Below are 22,231 nucleotides of genomic sequence, written 5' to 3'. Positions count from 1 at the left end.
GACTACGCAAACCCCATTATAGATTACCCGTCGTCTTGCCTTCTGCGCGAAGACCCGAGAGAGAGAGAGAGAGAGAGAGAGAGAAAGCGAGCGAGCGAGCGAACGAACGAGAGAGAGAGAGAGAGAGAGGGGGGGCCTTGAATTATGCACCGTTGAGGATTACGCAACGTCGTTTGCTACGCGCAGGAGAAAAAGAGAGAGAGAGAAAGAGAGAGAGGGAGAGAGAGAGAGAGAGAAAGAGAGTCCTCTCTTTCCACGTCGCGCTGAGAACGCGCGGGTCAGCCGATCAGCCGGCGAAGAAAACGCGGCGGGAGAAAAAGGAAAAGGACGCGCATCGCTGGGTCTGGCGCGTCACTTTTTTCTTCTCTGATTCATCGCGCACGGATCTCTCGCGGATTCGCTCGTCGACACTTTTGGTAAGCGCGCGCGATGCACCTGCGCGTCGACGCGCGAGTCCTTCTTCTTCGTTTTCTTCTTCCGTGAGAATGGAAAACAGTCATCGCGCAGGCATCGTCCCGCCTCCGTGAGCGCGGGAGTCTCGCCGTTCGACCGAGCCTGTCCACACGGCTGTTCGTTTCCGCAAAAGCGTCACCGCCGATGACGTCCCGCGCTCGAAGCCCCCGTTGACTTTTCCTCCGCGACTTCCATCCTCCGCCATCGCGCACGAGATTCGGTCCGACGACCGGTTAATTTCGTTTGTCCGAGGCCTCTTTTCTCGGGCCTCTCAACTCGGTTGCGCTTTTTGCCGCGTTGGAATGAAACCAGGTGTGTAAGTCGGCGTCGGCGGGAGGACGAAGAACCTCGGGGATTTCTCGGAGCAACGCCTGGCTCAGCTGAGAGGAATAGCAAACTTTTGGTTCCTCGCGCACATGAAGTGCTCTCGCGTAGATCTTTCCCATCTTATGTTGAGCAGCTCTTCGTTACATAGACGCGAGTAACTTTGCCGTTTCGCGCCGTCTCGAGCGAAGAGCAAGCGCATCGCGAGCGCGTACAATGTGTCTCTTTTCATGAAGGACTTTAATTATTTCGCGGAAACTGTCGACGTGTATAAATATAAACTCGGGCACTAAAAACTCGCGCTCTCGACTAAGCGTGCTAACGAAACATTACGGCTCGACTCCTCGCGCGGATCATAAACCAGACGTCCGTTCGTTCGTCCGTCCGTCTAGACGTGACGAGCGTAAAAAGTATGTATTAATGCGGTCGTAGAGATTTACAAATCCACCTCTGTCTCTCCCTCTCTTTTCTCCCTTTCTCCCTAACTCTCACTCCCTTTCTCCCTTCGAGAAACCGCCGTGAATCGCTTCGCTCGACAGGCATCGATTTATGTGGAAGATCTCCTTTTATTTCCCGCGCGCAACATTATTCCGGCGAGAAAGAGAGAAGGAGAGAGGGAGGAGGCTCGCGAGATGACGAGACCGTCGAAGTAGAGAGAGCGTGTCGTATGACGGCGCGGACATAAACCCGAGGACCTTCCAGTTAGGCGCGTAAAAAGTACATTAACGCGCCCGTAGAAATTTACAAGTATGCTCTTTGTAGAGCGCCACTAGGGCAAACCGTTCCTTTTTGTCAGTCACTCCTCTCTGACAGGCATCGATTTACGGGGAAGAGAGAGAGAGAGAGAGAGAGAGAGAGAGAGAGGAAGAGAGAGAGAGAGAGAGAGAGAGGGAGGAAGGGAGAGAAAGAGACAGGGGGAACAGAGCGGAGAGCAGGGGTGAGGAGGACTCGGGGGGAGGGGGGAAGGAGTTACGCCGGCTAAGCGGCCGTTAGTACGTCCGACGATCAATTTTTTAATGCGCCTTACAAAGTTGTCCATAAAACGGCCAGCTGCCAACGTTAATGGTGTCTCAACGGGGCGCGGGTTTAAAGGCTTCTCGTAAGTTTCCGCTCGTGCCGGCGTAAATTCGTGTTCCCGTTCCCGGAGGGAACGCGCGAATGGGCGCTCTCGATGCCCTCGCCTCCCCCTCCGGACCTCCTCCCCGTTCGCACCTCCACCGTGTCTCACGTGCACCTAACCGCGCGCGTTTCGCGCTCGTGCGCGGAATTATTCCCCGTTATATCCCGCTTGTTACCCGGCCCGAGAGCCCATGATCGCATCCCATGATCACACTCGTGACTTCCGAATTCGCCGCGCGAACTCGCGCGCTGCCGCCTTCGTGCGCGGTATCTCCTTCGAGACTCCTTCCTCCCCCGACGCCGCGACCTTTCCCCCAACCCCCGACGACCTGATCCTCCCCCGAGAGAGCAGCCGCGTGATCTTTCCGCACGGCAATCCCTTCACCTTCGCGTTTATTCCATTCCTCATTTTTTCATCTCGTCCTTGGATGGCACGAGACAGAAGCAAGACCGGCTGACGAGGGTCTCGAAACTGCATGCCTTTTTCTCGAATTTCTTCCAGGCGCTCTCGCTTACTACGCGCCCTCTCTTTCCCTCTTCTTTCATCCTCCCTTCCTTTCCCCCCCCCTCTCTCTCTCTCTCTCTCTCTCTCTCTCTCTCTCTCTCTCTCTCTCTCTCTCTCTTTCTGTGGAAGCTCCTTCTTCGCCCCCGAGACGCATGATTTATTTTCACTGGCAGCGCGCGACACGTGTTGCCTCGTAACACGTGGCTGTGCTTATATTTCGGGGGCTGCGTGTACGCGGCACGCACGCGTGCACCGGGCGTGCACACCGACCGCGTGTTATGTTATCTCAACGTCACGCCGCACGTATTGTTTTAAGGTCATCTCATCGTCGAAACCTGTATCACCTCGCGCTCGGTATTTCGGGAAAGAATAACTCTTACGCGGCGTCGCTCTCGCGACGATGCAAGGCGCACCGCGCGCGGGAGGGAGAGAGAGAGAGAGAGAATGAGAATCGCGTGAATCTTTGCGAATGACACGCGGACATCGCGGACGTCTCCGTTGGTTCTCACGACGCGACGCGGGAATAATAACGATAGATCATCGCGTGCGAATGTTGTACCGCGGCGGATTCCCTCGAGGAATGACGTCGTCGTCATCGACGACGATGACGACGACACACGCGACGAAAACACGGCGACGCGGTGTCTTAATTAAAAAATTACATATCCTTCGAGCGGTAATCGGTACAATTTTCCCCGTCGAGGCATACATAATGTCGGGCCATTACGGGCCCCCCTTAATCGCCGGCAATCGCGCGCGCGCGCGCTATCAGCGCGGAGATCGATCACCGCTCGCGCGCGACTTCTCTCAGATATCGCGCGCACCGCACCGCACCGCACCGCACCGCGGATCGCGAATCGCGCGAGACGCATTGTCTCCGCGAGCGAGCGAGCGTCGCGGCTCGATGTCATTAGCGTGTCTGTTAATCACAGTGGCCGCGGGCGACTGTGAACGTGCGCTCGCGCGCGATAAGGAGGGACAGCGAGATGGAGAAAAAGCGACGATCGATCGAGAGAAAAGGAGGGGATCCTTGAGCGAAGAAGCACCTTAACGATCGATCGAAGAGGCCGTTACGCGACGTGCAATTAGAGATGAGATTACGAAAGGAATGCCTCCCATTCATTAGGATCCTCGCTGGCGAGCGCGCAGGGAGTGCAGCCTGCTCGCCGACGCAACGTCGTCGATGATCTAAACTTGGCCTTGCTTCTCCTCTCCCTCGACATCGATCGCTGTTGTTCCCTTGGCTTCCCGTCAGGGAGACAGTGAGAACACGAGAGATAGGTAAATAGATAGGCAGACAGATAGATAAATGCGTATATATTAACATTTTCTCCAGCTAGTCTGTGTTCGGTGAGCGCAGAGAACGCGTGAGGAAAAGCGGTGGGACTCAACGCGGGAGGGAGGGAGGGAGGGACGGAGAGGTACACGTCGCATCCGGCGAGAGTAGACGCGAAAATTTCAGCTGAAACGATACTCTCGCGAACGTGCAACGCGAGCCGCTTTCGACTGCGAGATCATTCCGGCGATCCTGGCGACATTTTCGGCACGAACGCGCGGAGAACTTGCTCGCGGGAGAAGTCTCTGACCGAGGTCGCGATATTGGCAGAATCCCATTACAAGTCTCGCCCCGTCCCCTCGTCAAATGAGTTTCTATTTTTCTCGAGACCGACACAATCGCGGGAGATCGTACCGCGCGTCCTTCGACGAAGGACCGCGTAAAGAGAAAGAGAGAGCGTGTCGCGTTTTTCAAGGGTATTTTCAAACTCTTACTCTGACCGTTCGCGGAAAGATACGACCCGCGCGCTTGTTCGATCGTAAAAATACAGGTACGGGCATACGCGCGTCGACGAGGGGCGGGCAGGGGGCAGGAGGGGGAGCGAGCGCACAAGTTCCCGGGGCAGCAGAAATTCAGCCGCAGGTAGTTTTCGTTTTGCGACGTTAATGGAGTTTCTCGGCTAACTGACAGATAAGCGGGGACGAAAAAGGAAAGGGAACGGGAAAAGCAGGTAGTGTGGATGGGGGGGTGGGGAGGGGAACGATGGCGCAGTACTACTCGGGAGTAAGCGCGTCGCATCGGCACGGGAGGACGATAGGCGCGACGCAGAGAGCGATTCGTTGCGGTCTGTGACAAGGAAGAACCGCCAGTTCTCCTGCATACCTGACCGAAAACCATTATGCAAAAGTCGCTGCAGGAAAGGTAGAAAGAGAGAGAGAGAGAGAGAGAGAGAGAGAGAGAGAGAGAGAGAGAGAGAGAGAGAGAGAGAGAGAACGACACGACGTGGGCGTCGTCGTTGTAAACAGTGATTAAAACATAAATCATGCTGTAGTGCACCCTCGTGCAGCTGATATTACACGTACAGCATTCGTCGCCGCGAGAACGGCGGCGTTCCTTTCCTTCCGAGCGACTTCCTGACGGCAAACGCGAGCGAACATCTCTGAGCTGTCCCCGAGAGTGTCGGAACAATCTCAGACGGTCCGAATACTTTTCCCGAACAATCGATGTCAAAGGTGAGAATATTCTAAAGAGAATTATTTATATTAATATTCTAAGCGTCCCCCGCCCCTCTCTCCCCCCCGATAAAGCTAAGAGGGGGCGCTTTGAAAATGGCGCCATTGTGGTGGAGAAATGACGTAGGCTTGAGACCTGAGGATTTCCTCACCGGTCCACTTCGCGTGTCTCGAGTTTCATCAAACTCGTCGTAACTGTCGTGGATTTTTCACTTTGACAGCTTTTCCGCTTTGGCAATCTCCGCGCGGGCCACGCTAATTTCTCGTCGGGATCGATACGCGTGGAAATTTTGCACGGGGGCCTCGCCGCGGGAGTTCTCAGGGAGGCCGGTGGGAGGAGGATTGCATAGAACGCGCGGCGGATCGCGGTCTGTCTGGTCTATCGCGGCGCATGAAAAAGGTCGCCTCGAAACGCTGCCTCCGTCTATCACGTTTCCTATGACGAAATCGCCCGGATAAACGGCAGGTGAGATAACCCAGATAACCGTTACGACTATCGATCGGTCCAATCTCGATCGTCCACGGACACGCGAGGATTTCTTTGTCCCGCGTGAGATTACAATATTACGGTGCAATGCGCAATCGAACGGCAATTCTCCGCAGCGCGATATCCCCGGCGGCTGGCCGGCAAAAACTTTTATCACTCAGGTGTCTGTGTCAAAATCAAACCGCACGCCATTATTTCACGGTGCAGCGCGAAAAAGCGACAAAAGTACAAACGCATCGAGCGCGCGTAATCGACGGCTCTCCCGTTATTGTCATCATTATTATTCCTACTATTATTATTATTGTTTCTGAATGTCATTGACTGCGCTCTCTCTCTCTCTCTCTCTCTCTCGCTGGCCGCTTTTTGCAAAATTGATTTATACGTTTCGCCGTGTCTCTTAGATCAGCGGCAGAAATACCGCTATCCGCGATCGCGAACGTTTAGAATCGTCGATCGTCGCGCGCGAAACACATTTGTCTTTTAGTCGCGCGAAGAAGACATGTAGCGCGCGCGCGCGCGCGTTTTTCTTTTGTTTTACATTAATTCTCCACGTGCGAGAACACGTTCGCATTTGCATCAATGCGCTCGTATCGCATTGAGTCGACGCGAAAGCTTTGTCGCGCTTGTCCGGTAAAACGGAGCACGAAATTATGGAATTTCGAAGGATCAGTAATTTTGGGTAATTTCTGCAGATAAAGAGGACGCATCTCGTCGGTTACCCAACGACGATTTCTCATCTTCTTCTCGTCCTAAACTTCCTAAACTTCCTACGAGCGAGAATCGAGGAGTGACACAAAGTCAGACCTCTACAGCTATATCTAGCCGCAACATCCGAGCCGGTGTTATCTGTCGAATCGGTGTCGGCCGCGCAATCCCGGGCGCGCGCCGCTGGCGTAATCGCGAGCGATAAAATTCGCCTGGCGTAAACACGCAAGAAAGACACGGAAGAAAAGGGAGCGAGACGCGAGAGTCGCGCGCGCGCGCGAGCGGCATTATCGGAGTCGGAAAATGAGGAGCGTCGATCGAGCGCGGTCGGCTCGAGTTGTAAAACTCGGACGAGCGATCGGGACCGCTAAGTGAGAGACACTCCGCCTTTATCAACTCGGCTCGGCGATTTTTGCTGAAGCGCTGACTCACCGATTATTGTGGCGGCTTAACAGACCGCGACACCTCGTCGCCGATGATTTTCTCCCGCGCTTGATTCCGCCGCAGCGCAGCGTGGATCCGCGGCGCGCTCGCAATCGTCACGTCGGCAGCGCTCGCTCGCAGTCGCGCGCGACGCTTTAATTGAATCGAGTATCCGTTGTGCGCGCCGAAACAACGAATCGCCGATTGATGAGGTCCGTCGCCGATCACGGCTATATTTCGCTCAATCGACTGCGGCGCTGCCACGCCGACGTGGTTCGCATGAAATTATCGAGATTATAGCCTGCTCACGGAAACGGGCGCTTTTCGGTCTCGAGTGTCTCGTTGTGGAACAAAATGGCGCGAATGTCGCGAAATAGCGCGAGAATCTAAAGAGCAAAAAGCTCACCGACGTCGCCGCCATTTTCCTCGGAGAAGAGCCTCGGTGAAAAGTGCTCTCTTCAGAGCGTGCGAAAATATTACGACACACTTGGCTTTGCCGCGCAGATTCTACGAGATCCGAATTTGTACCTGAGAAACAGGTAAAATCTCTGGTCGAAGGACCGACCTCGAGCTACGCCATAGGCGATAAGACTTTTCCGGTTTATACGGGCGGAACGGCGAAGACGAAAGAAGGGGGGAGAACAGCGCGCGCGCTTAGGAGCTGTCGAAGGTGATGGATAAGCATGTGTTCGTGAGACGCGTGAGTGAGCGGGTGCGCCATCAGGAGCGCGTCGCTAACGGGCGATATTAAACCGCAATCATCGATACAAGTAATCGAGAGCGCAACGATACGGCCGGCCGACTTAATTACCGCCGTGGTTCGTCTGTTCGCGCGCGCGCGGCGCAAGTAGATCGACTCGCTAATTAGCCGTAAAGCTGCAACAGATAGACCAGAGATAGAGCGCTGCCTATGAATAACGGAAAGGAAATTAGGTGTCGGCCAATGGCGAGCGAGCGAGCGAGCGAGGCGAGTTAGCTGGTTGGCGAACGAGCTCGACGCCAGCAGGCATTATTCCCGCCGGTAAACTCGCAGTTTCCGCGAGTGAGCGAGCGAGAGAACGCTCGCCGCCGCCGCCACCCGCCTCGCTTGGGGTCCTTTTAATTATAAGCCTTTTCTACGATTAGCGAGAAACGGAACCCGTATCGCGGCGCACCGTCGCGTGATACGCGAGCAAGCGGCTGTTGGATGAGATAATTTCTATTTTTCCACACAATCGCGCGCACCTTTGAGCGCGCTTATCGTCCTTCTCTCGCCTCTCTCTCTCTCTCTCTCTCTCTTTTCCTCTCTCTAAATATATATATATATATATGTATGTATTTGCACATGTTGCTTATGATTTTTTCGCGCGCGTTGGGTACGTAGGCCAACAGGCTGCAATCGGCGCGCGTTGCTTCGAGACAGACGCGGTTAGCGCAGACCGCATTATTTCACGATAATTATAACTCTGCATATCTCAGCCGTGGCGCGTTTCACGTGGCGGGATATAGTCGTTGCGGATACATTTCGCCCGCGTCGCTCTTAATAGCACCGCCACGAACCACCGACACTTCCGTCCGGCGAGCGAAACGGACTCAGATTAAATCTCCTGTCTCTTACATAACGATCCCTGAGCACCGCGGTTTCTCCGCTCACCGCGTCGCGCGCGCGTTCGCATACTCGCATACTCCAATTCGCAAGCGTGCGTCGCGGTCGGGTAAGAAGAAAGGAGCGCCTCCGACGTGAGCCTCCGTGGAGACGAGGAGGGCGAAGACAAAGCGCGATCGAGGTGCGCGATCCTCCTCGACGTCGGAGATGGCACTTTGTGCGCCGACGCCGCGAACGCCGCGTCGGCGTTCACCACGTCTCGCGCGCGCGCGCGCTCGCGACTCCAAGTCCTCGCTGGATTTTAAACGGGACGGCTGACACAACGAGCCCCATTGTCGTCCCGCTCGCTATTATAGCGAGCGGTGACGGTGTCCGCGTATGTATCGGGGAATAGCTTTGAATATGTTTGAATCGATTTGCAGGATTGTGTGTTGGCAGGATCTCGCGGCCCGGCCGGCACCCCGTAGCTTCTCCCCGAACCTTGGAACCGGGCCAGCGGGCAATTCCGGATGGAAATCTCATTCCGACGTGAATATCCTCGTTGTCGAGAAGATCGTATCGTCGCGAACTAAGGTCGCGCGAGCTAAGAACGCGCCAATCAGCATCCTCTCCCTCGCCCTCCCCCTCCCCCTCCCCGCTCTGTCTCGCGCGCGCGCTGCATCTTCCCGTCTCCTTCTGCGTCTCGAACAAATCACATTCGAATCCACCCGCGACCGCCGGTCTCTTCTGGTCTCTCTCCTCTCTCTCTCTCTCTCTCTCTCTCTCTCTCTCGGCGCGGCGGACCGGACGGGCGCTCGCATCGATCGCTCCCTCGGCGCGTCGATGCAGAAACAAAACGAAACGGAACGAACGCGGCAGTAGCGGTAACTCGCACGCACGGCCTTCGACGTGGCTCGCCTGCTCTCGACGTGCGCGATATGTTAATCGAGCAGCGGTGTTTCATTATATGATGATGATGATGATGATGATGATAACGGTCAATCGGAGCGCGCGATAAGCAGAACGTCGATAAGGAGATACCGCGGGAGCGCGTCGCGGCGAGAGAAGGAAATTCCAGCGATCGGACGTAGCCGTAGCGAGGCGTCATTGAGAGCCCGACGGGACAAGCGCGAGGAGGCCGCCCCACGTACGGCGCGCACTCCGCGCGAGTTACGGATCGCCGCGCGTGTCGTCGTAAATAAAAACGAGACGTTTGAGAGCGGCGCGATCCATCAGCCGCGCAGCCGGCGCGGCTTGGCCGCGCGTCTATCCCGCGCCGCGCCGGGGGAAACAGGTTCGCTCGAGATAAGAGCGAGAGGAGCGAGGAAACGCTCTCTGATTAAAAGTACCAAGGGTGTATAGGCGAACGCGCGAGATTAATGCGACCGACATTTCGAAGGCGTGAGAGACCGAGAGAGAGAGAGAGAGAGAGAGAGAGAGAGGGAGGGAGAGAGAGAGAGGGAAGGACGGAAAAAGAGAGAGAGAGAGCAGGGACAGAGATTGTATTGGGAGATCCGATCGCGCGAGGGATCGACTAGCGTCTTAGCCTTAATTGCACCTCCGCGCGATTAAAAGCTCGCGGGAAAAAGGCGCTTTCGTCCCGCTCGGCGAGGTCGCCGCGCCTCGGGCGATCCTGCCTTATACACGCGTTCGCGCTCGCGCGCGACCAACCGGTCTTTTTATACGCGCGCCCAGGACAAATCGCGCGACTCTCGGCGATTTGCATTTATGGCTTCCTGCAAATGTAAATCGCGAGCGCGAAACTCGCTTTACAATAATAGACTCACAGTAAATCCTGCCCGATATCTTAAACGGATTCACGAATGCCGACCTTTAGACGCATCGTGCGCTGCGATTTTCCGCCTCGCTGCTGGACGCGCGCGCCCGCCTTAATACGCTTCTTCGACAAGAGTTTTTCCTTTTCTTTTCGAAAAAACGGATCATCCCTCGGGAATAAATTTGTGGAAAACCGGTATACCACCTTCCGGTGTCAATACGTCGTGGATATTGTCGCAGCTGGTGACTTTTGTCTATTCGTGCGATCTTTTTGCATTTCCCATAGTCTCTCTCTGAAGGAAGATTAATCCGACGTCGTTGTATTGGTGGACGAGGAAGTACCTCACCGGCTGTCCAGCTTGACAAAGAGATCTCTAACAAACGTCTCGAGGATCGAACTCAGCCGGATTCGACAACCCGCCGCTGCAGGTGACGAGGGTTCTCCTAAAGTTCGCAAAGTTGGACGCCTGGAGTCTCCTAGGTCTGAAGCTGTGCCAGTGTGTATCCAGTGCAAGACATGTTCGCTTTGACCCCCTGAGGAAGAGCAACGAAGCGGGAAGGAAGCGGGAAGAAGAAAACATGCAGGGACATATTTTGGTTTTAAATATGCGTTTTAAATATTCTTTAGGTCCGCATAGGCCGGACCAGGTTAGCGCGATCCCTCGCGGGCAGAATAAAGATGAGGAGCGCGCCCCGGTACGGGGGTAGTTTAAAAACACCGTCGGTGGGGTTTATGTGGGCAGAGAGCTCAGAGATTCAGGTTCAGGTTAGTCAACAGGTGGCTAACCTGCCAGGGGAGCCAACCTACACAAACAATACGTCCAATGCACAAATACAAATCTCCCCTCTCGGATATAACTTAGGGTACAGAGCGAAGGACGAGAGAGGAAGAGAGAGAAAGATCGTGGGGGCAAAGGGGGAAGGGGACAGTGTTGGCGGGAGGAGCGGGGGAGGTCGAGGGGGGAAAGGCTCCTATATCTCAACTCACACATTCGTCCAGAGTACCATCTGAACACGAACACGTTTACACGGGGGGACTTGGACCGTTCGAGACTTGCACGTGTTCCTAACGTACCCAAACCCCTGGCTATCGTCGAGGGGTTCTCATGTCCTCGCCTCATGTTGCGTCGCCGTGGCCATCGCGAGTGGCGAGCTCACCGGTCTCGTCGTGCGACAATTTTCATTGCGAGAATAATTCGCATCGTCGTCGATCTAAGTTAGGTCAATCAAATGTGACCTCTTCACCGCGCGAGACTCCTCGATTCCTCCTCAACCGTCGTTTCACGTCGTCCGAACCTGCGCGCGTCTCGTGTGCCAAGTTTGTTTGTCGTCTGAAATTTCATCCGTTCTCCAGAGATAGCCGCGACTCCTCGCACAGAGCCCGCAAAATCTCGCGACTCACCGTTCCGCATTTCGGCGGCGGTGGCCATCTTCGCGTCCTTGGCTCCGAACTCGCGTGACACTTCACGTCGATTCATTTATCGTAATGAGGAAAATATCAAGAGGAGGGGATGACAAAGTCGAACGCGAAAAGTGCACGGCCAGTGGGATGAGAGTCACTGAACGCCGCGGGGCACCGTCCGTGACTCATCAGGCCCCTCGATTCCCTCTTGTACGGGAGCAAGGCCCAAAACGAACAAAACTTCATCCACAGCGAGCCAAAGGCAGTGTCTGATCGATTTACGTCCTACTCGCGCTTTCGGGAAATTTACAACGGAAAACGTTGCTATCGCGCGTTGCGGAGAAGGGGGCGTATCTGTCGGGCCCCGGAGATCGCCGTGTTCGTCTTTTTTCTCGCTTTTTCTCTCTTTCTCTCTCTCTCTCTCTCTCTCTCTCTCTCAACTCGACCCAACCCGGGAGGAGAGGGTCGTCGAAAGAAACAGGCGTGCAAACTCAATCGGGTCTTGAGACTGCCATGAATCTTAAAGGATGATTCGCCTTTCGCTCACCGCGCGCGAACCCCTCTCTTTCTCCCGCTTAGACACAGAAACGGAGTGCGCGCGGCGGTCAAGGTCAAGAGACCTTAAACTATAATCAGGCAATGATGGAAATTGAGCGGCGGCGGTAGATACTTTGACGTCGGAAGAGCATGAAATCCCGGCGCGATTTTCGAGTAAGCGAGGCGCGCTCGCCGGCGGCGGACCCGTCGTCGTTAAGTCGAGTGCTCGGCTCTCGTTTGACACAAACGAGAAACGTAACGATCGGGACGAGTGACGCTTCCTCTCATCGGGGAGTCTCTCTGACGGTTTGACACTTATAACACACATGACATTGGTGTTCGCGCGCGAGTCTCACATCTTGTGTGATTTTTCTGTTGCAGAAAGCAGATGTGGCAGTTGGAAAATTTCGTCAAGCTTCCTCCTCGGTATCATTGTCGCACGGACTCTTAATTTGCATCGTGTCTACACGTGGAATAGACGCGCGAGTGACGGATGATAAAAGGTTTAAAAACCCGAGACGTCGTAGTCTGCAGCTGCGCAGTTGACACGACGGCGCACTGACGAGTCCCGACGCGGCCTGATAAGCTGGGTAAGCAACGAATGGATTTCGACGAAGCGGTGGATCTCAGAGGTGACGATTTCGACCCGGATCGCCTTTTCTTCCTCACGAAGGTTCAACAGCCTTCCACGCGACGAACCGCTTCTATCTTTAACCGCTTTATACATTGGATTCGACAAACATTAACCCTCACGTCCACGGTCCGCGGTAGGAGCGCGTTTACGACCACCGTTTTATTGCGATTGTACCATCGGTGGAGCCGTTCGCCGGCTTCGAGACATAGAGAGAGAGAGAGAGAGAGAGAGGGAGGGAGAGAGAAAAAGAGAAAGAGAGATTGACGATACCATTAACGAACTCGCGATATTTGTTAATTTCAGTCACGCAAACGCCTCGCGAGCGTAGTACACGTGTCAAAAATGTAATGACCGGTGTGTGTGTGAAGAGAGGAAAGAAGAAAATAAGCATCGTGCTGCTCCGCAGGTCGCGTTACAAAGTACACACACACACACACACACAGACCGCACTTGGTCTCTCCGCGTGTAGACGTCACAGATAACCCTTCGACATGGTGACACATCGATGGATGAGAGATTGTAGGGAACGATTGAAATTGTCAAGGCCTCTTCTATGAGACTTTTTCTTCGATCCTTAACCCGCGAGACTTTATGGTAGTGTATGCTTGACCTGCTCGCTGTCTCGCTCTCTCTTTCTCTCTCTCTCTCTCTCTCTCTCACTCTCTTTCTTGTTCTACATTTTCGAAGCGGATGGTATCGAATTCCCATGCACGTGCATTCGAGCGGTGTCATCACCTCCCATACCGCCGTACTACCTACCTACATCGCGCTTGCTCGTTCCACACAGGATATTGTGTTTTAATATCGCCATCACAGTCATATAACCCCCTATCCTCTTCCTCTCCGCCGTTGCCCGACGCTCACCCCCGTACATGACGAACGAACGAACGAACGAACGAACGAACGAACGAACGTTCGCCCGGGAGGCGAAGTCCTTCGCTCTCTTAGAAAACCATGCACCTGTGAGATTCCCATACACTCCGCACACGGTTACCCTCGATTCTCGACCCCTCGATAATGCGAAGCTTCCTTCTCGCTCCGGTCTCCGAACGTAACCAAAAGGCGAAAGGGCAGGGTAGCGGCGGGGCCCGGCGAAATGGGCCGACGAGAGGAGAAGAGAGGAGCACGGCACGGTGTGTGCACGACCGAGCGAGATAGACAAGGAGGAGGGAACAAAATCGTGGTGTGTAACCGTTTCTCCGCAGCGCTCGCCGTAACACACTTGTCCCGAAGGTTTGTTCTTTTGTAGTGAATGGGGTGGGTACACCTGCGAACTTAGTCGGGGTGCCTGCCATTGATATGCAGATCCCCGGTGTTACGCTACACCTTTGCCGTTCTAGGAAAATAAGAAGCTCGACCGTAGGGGAGGGCGGGCGTCTCACCACTCTATTGTTGAGACGGTAGTCGCGCTGGGGGGAGAGGGAGACGGGATCGAGTTCATCTACTCTCTTCGTTCTACTATCGCGCGCAATGTTCGCGCTTATACGTACCGGCGAATGACGCGAGAGGATCGTCACCCATGGAGCGAAGAGGAGGGGAGGGGCCAACAGTGGCGGTTGTTGGTGAAACGGTGTCAAGTGACGCGTGCAATTAAAACGCGAGTCCTCTCCTCCTCTGTGTGTGTGTGTGTGTCGCATGTGCGTTAGTTGTGCGTGAGTAGGCACGCCGAGAGTATTATTACGAAGGTTTCTTCCCGACGGCGATACCGTTGAAACACGCGCTCTGTATGAAGCTCCGCGTTAACCCTAAACCGCATGTCTTCCTCCCTTTCTATTTCCTAACACATGATAAACGCGCCGATGAAATTTATCCCCGCGTTTGCAAATTTCTCCCAGCGACGCGTATGTATGCGTATGTAAAGTATATCAAGTGGCATAATGTCGCGGCTCTGCGAATACATGTATTTTAATGTAATATGCGAGTAATGTTATTAGAATAGAAACAATTAAAAAACCTGCACCTTTCGGTTCGTGTAACACTTGGAAAAATAATACTAGAAAATACTTAAGCAGATTTTTTAATTGTATATAATAAAAAATTATATTGTATATATGATAGTTTATATATTTTAAATATATTGTAATATTTTATATATATTATGTAATTAATATATTTATATATAATGTAACATATTTTATGTATTTATATTTTAGATGTATTGTAATATAAAATTCTTATAATATGTAACATTATTGGCATCCATAAAAAATAAAATATCATATAATATATTTTTGTACTTTATTTTAACAATCTAATTTTCCTTACAAGAAACCTCCATTTTCCCGCCAGAATCCAGAATACCTCTTCACTCATTATGTTCTCCTGATACCAAAGTCCGAAATTTCCGGAAAATTCGAAATTTCAGTTTTCGCAGATTTGTATTAGGAGAATATAATGACCGAGGAGGTATCCGGACTTGGTCCGGAATACCTCTTCGCGCATTATGTTCTCCTGATATCAAAGTCCGAAAACTCCGAAAAATTCGAAATTTCAGTTTTCGCAGATATGTATTAGGAGAATATAATGACCGAGGAGGTATCCGGACTTGGTCCGGAATACCTCTTCGCACATTATGTTCTCCCGATACCAAAGTCCGAAAATTCCGAAAATTCCGAAAAATTCGAAATTCCAGTTTTCGCAGATTTGTATTAGGAAAATATAATGACCGAGGAGGTATTCGGTCTTGGTCCGAAATACCTCTTCGCACATTATGTTCTCCTGATACCAAAGTCCGAAAACTCCGGAAAATTCGAAATTTCAGTTTTCGCAGATTTGTATTAGGAGAATATAATGACCGAGGAGGTATCCGGACTTGGTCCGGAATACCTCTTCGCGCATTATGTTCTCCTGATATCAAAGTCCGAAAACTCCGAAAAATTCGAAATTTCAGTTTTCGCAGATATGTATTAGGAGAATATAATGACCGAGGAGGTATCCGGACTTGGTCCAGAATACCTCTTCGCACATTATGTTCTCCCGATACCAAAGTCCGAAAATTCCGAAAATTCCGAAAAATTCGAAATTCCAGTTTTCGCAGATTTGTATTAGGAAAATATAATGACCGAGGAGGTATTCGGTCTTGGTCCGGAATACCTCTTCGCACATTATGTTCTCCTGATACCAAAGTCCGAAAACTCCGAAAAATTCGAAATTTCAGTTTTCGCAGATTTGTATTAGGAGAATATAATGACCGAGGAGGTATCCGGACTTGGTCCGGAATACCTCTTCGCACATTATGTTCTCCCGATACCAAAGTCCGAAAATTCCGAAAAATTCGAAATTCCAGTTTTCGCAGATTTGTATTAGGAAAATATAATGACCGAGGAGGTATTCGGTCTTGGTCTGGAATACCTCTTCGCACATTATGTTCTCCTGATACCAAAGTCCGAAAATTCCGAAAAATTCGAAATTTCAGTTTTCGCAGATTTGTATTAGGAGAATATAATGACCGAGGAGGTATCCGGACTTGGTCCGGAATACCTCTTCGCACATTATGTTTTCCCGATACCAAAGTCCGAAAATTCCAGAAAATCCGAAATTTCAGTTTTCGCAGATTTGTATTAGGAAAATATAATGACCGAGGAGGTATTCGGTCTTGGTCCGGAATACCTCTTCGCACATTATGTTCTCCTGATACCAAAGTCCGAAAATTCCGAAAAATTCGAAATTTCAGTTTTCGCAGATTTGTATTAGGAGAATATAATGACCGAGGAGGTATTCGGACTTGGTTCGGAATACTTTTTCGCGCATTATGTTCTCCTGATACCAAAGTCCGAAAATTCCAGAAAATCCGAAATTTCAGTTTTCGCAGATTTGTATTAGGAGAATATAATGACCGAGGAGGTATCCGGGCTTGGTCCGGAATACCTCTTCGCACATTATATTCACCTGATTCCAAAGTCCGAAAATTCCAGAAAATCCGAAATTTCAGTTTTCGCAGATTTGTATTAGGAAAATATAATGACCGAGGAGGTATTCGGTCTTGGTCCGGAATACTTCTTCGCACATTATGTTCTCCTGATACCAAAGTCCGAAAATTCCGAAAAATTCGAAATTTCAGTTTTCGCAGATATGTATTAAGAGAATATAATGACCGAGGAGGTATCCGGGCTTGGTCCGGAATACCTCTTCGCACATTATGTTCTCCTGATACCAAAGTCCGAAAATTCCAGAAAATCCGAAATTTCAGTTTTCGCAGATTTGTATTAGGAAAATATAATGACCGAGGAGGTATTCGGTCTTGGTCCGGAATACCTCTTCGCACATTATGTTCTCCTGATACCAAAGTCCGAAAATTCCGAAAAATTCGAAATTTCAGTTTTCGCAGATTTGTATTAGGAGAATATAATGACCGAGGAGGTATTCGAACTTGGTTCGGAATACTTTTTCGCGCATTATGTTCTCCTGATACCAAAGTCCGAAAATTCCAGAAAATCCGAAATTTCAGTTTTCGCAGATTTGTATTAGGAGAATATAATGACCGAGGAGGTATCCGGGCTTGGTCCGGAATACCTCTTCGCACATTATGTTCACCTGATTCCAAAGTCCGAAAATTCCAGAAAATCCGAAATTTCAGTTTTCGCAGATTTGTATTAGGAAAATATAATGACCGAGGAGGTATTCGGTCTTGGTCCGGAATACTTCTTCGCACATTATGTTCTCCTGATACCAAAGTCCGAAAATTCCGAAAAATTCGAAATTTCAGTTTTGGCAGATATGTATTAAGAGAATATAATGACCGAGGAGGTATCCGGGCTTGGTCCGGAATACCTCTTCGCACATTATGTTCTCCTGATACCAAAGTCCGAAAATTCCAGAAAATCCGAAATTTCAGTTTTCGCAGATTTGTATTAGGAAAATATAATGACCGAGGAGGTATTCGGTCTTGGTCCGGAATACCTCTTCGCACATTATGTTCTCCTGATACCAAAGTCCGAAAATTCCGAAAAATTCGAAATTTCAGTTTCCGCAGATTTGTATTAGGAGAATATAATGACCGAGGAGGTATTCGGACTTGGTCCGGAATACTTTTTCGCGCATTATGTTCTCCTGATACCAAAGTCCGAAAATTCCAGAAAATCCGAAATTTCAGTTTTCGCAGATTTGTATTAGGAGAATATAATGACCGAGGAGGTATCCGGGCTTGGTCCGGAATACCTCTTCGCACATTATGTTCTCCTGATTCCAAAGTCCGAAAATTCCAGAAAATCCGAAATTTCAGTTTTCGCAGATTTGTATTAGGAAAATATAATGACCGAGGAGGTATTCGGTCTTGGTCCGGAATACCTCTTCGCACATTATGTTCTCCTGATACCAAAGTCCGAAAATTCCGAAAAATTCGAAATTTCAGTTTTCGCAGATTTGTATTAAGAGAATATAATGACCGAGGAGGTATCCGGGCTTGGTCCGGAATACCTCTTCGCACATTATGTTCTCCTGATTCCAAAGTCCGAAAATTCCAGAAAATCCGAAATTTCAGTTTTCGCAGATTTGTATTAGGAAAATATAATGACCGAGGAGGTATTCGGTCTTGGTCCGGAATACCTCTTCGCACATTATGTTCTCCTGATACCAAAGTCCGAAAATTCCAGAAAATCCGAAATTTCAGTTTTCGCAGATTTGTATTAGGAAAATATAATGACCGAGGAGGTATTCGGTCTTGGTCCGGAATACCTCTTCGCACATTATGTTTTCCTGATACCAAAGTCCGAAAATTCCGAAAAATTCGAAATTTCAGTTTTCGCAGATTTGTATTAGGAGAATATAATGACCGAGGAGGTATTCGGACTTGGTCCAGAATACCTCTTCGCTCATTATGTTTTCCTGTTACAATCAAAATTCGAAAGTATAGTAGTGATATAAGTCAATGACACGTCAGGCAACCAGACGAACTTTTAGAGGAGGGGAAGACAAATAGGTTTAATAAAGTAGTACAAGTGTTATTTTTTAAATTTTATTTTTTTCATACCTAACAAAGTACATATAATTCATACAATATAATTGACAATAATACAATATAATAAAGTATAATATGTTACAGAATAATACAATGTACTATAACGTAATATAAAACTATGTTATAATGTAATATAACAATTGATACAATATAATGTAATATAATATAATACAATATATATTAATAGAATACAATATATAATATAATACAATATATATAATATAATATAATATATAATATAATACAATACAATAAACGCAATTAATAATATTAATAATATAGGCAGAACTACTTCGACTTCTGAGAATTTCAGTATGTGCTTTATAGTACATATAAGCATTTAGGAACATGAAAACATATAATAAAATATAATATAGTTGAGTATATACATATAATAGAACATAATTTTTATTTTTACTGCTATTTATGTATGATTTATCCTTGTTAAAGTCTTCGGCTTATTTAAAATAAAGTTAAAAGTTATGTTCTATTATATACTTATTATTTATATTATATTTTATTATATTCCTCTAAATATAACGAGGAAGCACATATTGAAACTTTGTGAGGTTAACATAGGTATCTATTGTAAAAGACTAATTTTTAATAATCTACGTTTGGATTTAGAATTTATAGCAAAAAGAAAGCAATAAATATTAAAATAGATTTTCAATCTGTTTTACAATAGATAATTATTTCGACTTTTGAAGAAGAATATATATGTGGCGATCGACTCATTAAGAGTTATCGGAGCGTGTGGTAACGAGAACAAAAGAAAGCGAAGACGAGTGACTCAGGTGGAAGAGCCTCAGGGCGCTGCGTATAATTATGTCACCGGTCGGTGGAAGAACAGAGAAAGCACGTGCAATCTTCGAGAAAAGAGAAAGAGAGTGAGAGAGAGAGAGAGAGAGAGAGAGAGAGAGAGGGAGGGAGGGAGGCGGAGAGGTGCGAAAGGAGACCATAAGAGGTTCCACAAGAGGGAAAAAAAGAAGAGAAATGTTCTCTTTCTCTATCTTCCTCTCTCTTTCTCTCTCCCACTCTTCCTCTTTGCAAATAATATGAATCATTCCGAGGGCCTCTGCGCGCTGTGACTCTAGTTCGTTTCTTACCGCGCGTTACGTGGAAAAAATAAAAGGGGCAAGGAGCGAGATAACGAGAAAGAGACCAAATTTCAACTCACGTTTGTTTCGCCTGCCGTAATCTCCCCCCGCTGGCGGGCCGCTCACCGCTGCTTGGCACCGTTTATGTTTTAAGACACGACATCGTTTTGTACTATTCAAAGCTCGAAAGTGCTTACTTAGGACGGACTGGGCTAATCCCAAACGTGCATGCGTGGACACACTGGATGATGCGTGCGTCTCTATTCTCGATTTAGACTATACCCCTCTCGACCCCCTTCGCGCGCTTTATCGCTCCTTTTCCTTCTCAACCTCCTGCTCCTTCTCGCGCACGGTCCCCTGACCCTTTTTTCCCTCTCGCTCTCGCTCGCTCCCCGCGCCTTCGTTCCCGATGACCTGCCATCTATACCGCGAGGCCACTCGAGAGCGATCCCTCCAGTCCAGTAGACGCTTAGATTTACTTCTGCTACTCGCTGACAACTCGCCGTAATTATCAGCCACTTTAGATCTGGGTCACTGTTAGCCATGTGTCGGGAGCAACGAGAGCGAAGAAACGGCTTCACTAACGATTTCGTTTTCTACGGCAGCTGGAAATACTAGACGCCGGTATGAGCTGTGCACGAGCGCCCGGTCTTTCAACGGCCGAAGAACGATAGACTGTCGCGTGCACGTTGTATAGCGCTGTGTCCGCTCTTCCCTTTTCTGTTTTTTGTCCTTTCTTTCCGTCACCACCACCACCACCACCACGCTGCCATATGACGACTGTTCACCGATACATATTCAGCGTGAGTAATCGTGCGCCATAATCGCGTATACACATACAATAATACGGATTTGCATAATACTCTTTCCCTCTCCGAGATATATTCGCGCGTATACGAATAGAGCCTCTTGAAGAACCGATATGAATCTCACGGACACGTGCAACGAGCTGCGTTAAAAGGATATAAACACCGATCGCGCGGACGGTGGCGTTATCGCCGGCGCCGGCCGAGTGAAAATCGCCGATGCGCGATTTATTCGTTCATTGAAGCATTCTTCACACGACGATTCTCTTTCTTCTGCCGCACCGTCGCTTTTCACCGCTGCGCGCCTCTCCGCTCTTTCCGATATATTATCAGATCGATCGACACTACGTCGTTTCCCGGCGACATATTTCCGATATCGCCGGCGGATCTGTCGGATTTTCACCTGACTCGCGCGGCGCGCCGCCGATCGCCGGCCGCGGCAGGCGGTAGCCAGCCAATCTACTTGTTATTCTACGATTAAGCGCCTATTCTCTGCCTCTCCGGCTTATCCAGCTGTCGCTTTCAATCTCTGCCGACGTATTCGTCGGCGGTGCCGACTGACGTCGGCCTCTCGCACAGTAGCTAACCCCATCGTGCTTCTCTTTCTCGAGTCTATCGATCTACATCATCCCACTCGCGAGCGCGAGGCGCGAGCGCGGTATCGCAGATCGTTATCTCGGAGGGAGAGAGCGAGCGTGTTCGTGCCAAAGAGAATCGAGAATATGTCGCAGCGGCGGCGGCGGCGGCGGCGGTGAAACCGCGTTAACCGCGTTATCGCGGGATCGGTAGAAACGGAAAAAAAAAAAAAAAAAGAGCGCACCGCCCGTGCATTGTGTAACGAAGCGAGATTGGCCGTTAAACGAGCGACAACAAATGAGCTTATAAGTAGACGCGGAGATAGCGGGCCGCACAATGCTATCTGACTTATCTGCGAGACTCGTGGCAAACGCGAGCGCCGTGTCCGATAATTAGAAAGTAGGGCCATACCGTGCCGTATGTCGCGTGTCGTTGTGTAATTGCGCGCGGGCAGTCGAATCGGCCCGCGTGATCCTCGCTTCCTTCGCTGGTGATCGCGCCCGTCGATGTTCTCTCGTCCTTCTCGTCCAATCTGAAACTGAAAATGAAGCGTCAAGTGTTATTAAATGGATATATGTATATATATACACTGAGAAAAAATTGTATTAAAATTAAATAAACATGTTTTCGAATACGACTGTGAATACATTTATTCAAATTGAACGACTATTTTCTAAAATGAAATACAGAGGTTCTGAATGCAAACTTTTTTCTTGAATTTTAGAAAATAATTGCTTACTTTAAATGAACATATTCACAGTCGTACTCGAACAAATATTTGTTTAATTTTAATACAATTTTTTCTCAGTGCATATCGTGTCTAAATAATAGATATATTTAATCTACGAACTACACGCTAACGCTACACGCTACGCGCTAACTCGTGTGACTGCGCACGCGACGCGATAGAAAGCCTAGAATTAATCAAGAAAAGGGCGCGCACGCGCAAGTGATTATCATTCCAATAAGACGCGTGGATTCGCGCTTCTCTAAATCATATCCGTCGGAGGAATGCCGAACGCAATCGATAGGCCGTATCGATTAGCGCTTAATGGCTGCTCGTCCGAGGAGTCGGTAATTCCGCGGAGAAAATGCGCGGATTCAATTAACGAGAGTGATTGCGCCGGCGAAGGCGCTGCTTTGCAACGCGCGGCGCGCGCGGGATTGTTCATGAACGTTCGATTACCCGCATTCAGTGGCGGGCCGCGTCAATACAGGTAGTGCGTCCAGAAGTCGCGCGCGGTACGTGAGTTTGTCATGCCGCGCTCGAAGGTCACGGCATAACTCACTTCTATGACTATTTTATGGTTCGCCTCTAGAGAGTGAGTCATACGGGGTGGGAGACAATACTGGGAG

At 49.8% G+C, this 22,231-nt stretch overlaps 1 protein-coding gene across 1 annotated transcript in view; it reads right to left on the bottom strand.

Annotated features, from left to right (window-relative positions):
- The window catches only part of LOC105183169 (uncharacterized), a 209,345-nt gene that overhangs the window by 145,074 nt on the left and 42,040 nt on the right, over positions 1-22,231 (bottom strand). Inside the window, exon 2 of the mRNA XM_025297717.1 lies at positions 21,287-21,407. The gene's annotated coding sequence lies outside the window, so the exon portion shown is untranslated. The remainder of the gene's footprint in view (positions 1-21,286; positions 21,408-22,231) is intronic.

This window comes from Harpegnathos saltator, unplaced genomic scaffold (genome assembly GCF_003227715.2).
Source record: "Harpegnathos saltator strain DR-91 unplaced genomic scaffold, Hsal_v8.6 scaffold184, whole genome shotgun sequence".
Taxonomy (NCBI): Eukaryota; Metazoa; Arthropoda; class Insecta; order Hymenoptera; family Formicidae; genus Harpegnathos; species Harpegnathos saltator.
This window is presented reverse-complemented; position numbering and strand designations above follow the sequence as displayed.